Here is a 3,172-nt window from a genome sequence, read left to right on the forward strand (position 1 = left end):
ATGATTATAACTTATGTTAACAACAAATTAAATTCCTTTCATAGTACAAGTGTCGGTTATACCATATGGTTGGGCTAGTGTCAAGTATTTGTTTTATCAAGTGTTATACAATACATATCTAGATTAACCATTTAACAAGCAAAGTATTAAGAGTGAACAAGATAACAAATACAAAACATGTTAATATCAAACATTAAGATCCATGTTGAGTTTACATTATACTTATCCTTACATCATTAGTGTAACCTTTTCACCTTAACATAATAAACTTAGCTAACATAATGCATAAGAGAAACAAAAATAAACAATATAAGAACATAAGTATAGTAAAGGAAATGAAAAGTGAAAACAAGAGATTAAGGAAAATATAACATGAAATAAAACTTAAACATTACAAAAATATAAAGAAAGAAATAAAAAACATGATCTTTATATGAAAACTAATATACCTAAATGCATAGCAAATGCCTCTTTTTATAGGCCGAAATTAGGAACTATTGATTTATTGATTAATTGTTGAGTGGGTGGCCAACTCTTGAATTGTTAACAATCATTTTCTTCTTGTCAAAGTAAAATGTCATTGATAACGTCAAAATTTGAACCAACCTTACTCATGAAAGTTCTAGAAAATTTAGCTTTTCAGAAGAAAAAAAATTGGGGTCATTTGATATGAAGAACTTGAGATATGAGTTGAATACTAAACAATGTTTGGGGTCAGGATAGATTTAAACTTTTATGTTGTTGCTAAAATTTGGACTTCCAAACATCAAAAGTGTCTTTCCATGAACGTTTTGGGTCTATGTTTTAACTTTCCATCCATATAAAGCAGACCTAAATTCAAGTTCTATAACTCCAATTATGATCCAATTACTAAACAGTGTTCTAGTTGGGACTAAACAAGTATCTCTTTTCTAAGTTTAGTCTTCTCTTTGTCATTTCAATTTCAGTCCTTCAACTTATCAATCAATCCATTCATTTATATGATAGGGCTGCATTTAGAATGAACATTTACTATAAATTAAAGTTATCATATGGTATTAGACTTGAATTATAAAACATGCTTTAGTTAAGGGCTTATTGATACTTCAAGTGTAAAATGATAATATAAAATCTTGATAAAAATATACTTTTAAATATTAATCACACCCTTAACCAGCTTATTACTAGTTAGTAATCAAAGTGTTAAAATAGAAAAATAATTTACAAAATCCAGAAGACAAGGCCGTCATCTTTCAGCTTTCATTAATCTATCTAGATAAAAAAACTCTCATTAAATTTATATATATGCTCAATAAATCTTAAACAAGATATTATTAATTTTTTTTGTCAATATATTAACACATAGTTATGGGGCTTTACTTAGAAGAAAATAAAATTTTTATTCTAATGTTTATGATTAATTTCCTTGAGTTGAGATTATTATTATTATTTTTTATTAATATACATAATTTAAAAACACAATGCATCTTTAACCCATGTAACGAGCTTTCAACTAATGACTCGTAAACCAGCTGATCTTAGGGCATTAGGTGTTAAGATACCTTTACAAGTTTAGCAACTCGGGTTGCAGATACTGATACGTAGATATTGCAATGTTTGATTCCCTTAAGCTTTTCTTCTTAATCCATGTAACAAGTGTTGAGCTAATAGCTCCCAAGTCAGCTGGCTTTAGGGTATTCGGTGTTAAAACACCCCTTCGGGCTTAATTGTTTAGGTTGGGGAGGTTACGAAACCAAACTTATCTATATTTTTATTATCATCTTTTTTTTTTGTTTAAGAATACTTGTTAAATAAGTATTTGAGTAGAATTAAGTGATAACAATGTAAGAGTTTGTAAACTTGAATATTTCAAGAAGTATTTTGATGGACCTTGTTATGAATATTGCAAATAACCATTGAAAAATATTTACTAAGATTCATCTCAATAGTCAATAAAATTCCTCCTTACTCTGTCATCTTAGTAACAATAGTTTTGCAAATGGTTTATGAAATAGAAAACACAGTTAGTTTTTTTTTTAATATTAACTCCTACTATCTTCCTCTAACCAGAACGAGACATCGTCCTCAATGTTCTAAGATAGAAAGATAGAGTATAGAAGACATTATTTGAAATAGTGACTACTAACAAACATGAAATACATCTAAATAAATATAAGAAATAACAAAACACAAATATTATGCTCTATTAATAAAACCAAAAGACACAAATTATTACCAATTAAGACTCAGATCATAGTTGTGATTGTGGCTCATATATTCCCTTGGTTTTATGTCTAAGAACGGCTGAAACAACCTCTATGGGTCGGGGATAAGCTTCCCCTCCAGTTTTCTTAAAAACTAACAAATAGAGTCTTTTTTTAGTCAAATTCCCAGAGACTATACCAGGCATGTTCTTTATAAAAATGGAGTCATAAGTCATGAAATGCACGATGCATATCTCTACTATGATGAGACTTAAGAGTCAATAGAAGATTATTTAAAGACTCTCTATTTTTTGAAATAAATCCCACCTTTTAACAATTTTCATACGTTTTGCAAAATGCATGTGAGTCCTTGAACATGGTGGGCTAGTAAAATCCACTCTGTAAGCTTTTTGTAGTCATCTTTTTTGACGAGAAATGATCTCCACATACCTTAGAGTGATAAAATTTACTGACACTACTTGCCTCATTGTCGAGAATGAATCTTTAAAATATTTAATTAGGACAATATTTAAATAAGTAAGGTTCATCTGAATAAAAGTTTTGCATGTCGCTCATAAACTTTCTTTTGTCTTAGTTATCCAAATGAGCTGAAAAAAATCCTGAAGTAAGAAAATTGATATTTTTAGCAAACCAACGCATTGAACTAAGAGAAAGTAAAGATTCAACTGGAAATTAATTATCGATTGGTGTGATGTCAGATGTTGAATTTATTGTCAATTTTGACAAATTATTTGCGACAATATTTTTGGTGTCTTTTTCATCCTTGATTTCTTCTTGTTTGAAAGTTTTAAAGATTTTAGAATCATAATTGACTTCCCTTTGTTTGGTCATGGCATGAGAAAATGAAAGTGCTGGCGGAGAATCAGTCGTTTCTTTGCAATTTTCAGATTCTATCCGCGACAATATTTTTGGTGTCTTTTTCATCCTTGATTTCTTCTTGTTTGAAAGTTTTAAAGATTTTAGAATCA

The sequence above is a fragment of the Populus euphratica genome, unplaced genomic scaffold, assembly GCF_000495115.2.
Source record: "Populus euphratica unplaced genomic scaffold, PopEup_1.0 scaffold543.1, whole genome shotgun sequence".
NCBI lineage: Eukaryota > Viridiplantae > Streptophyta > Magnoliopsida > Malpighiales > Salicaceae > Populus > Populus euphratica.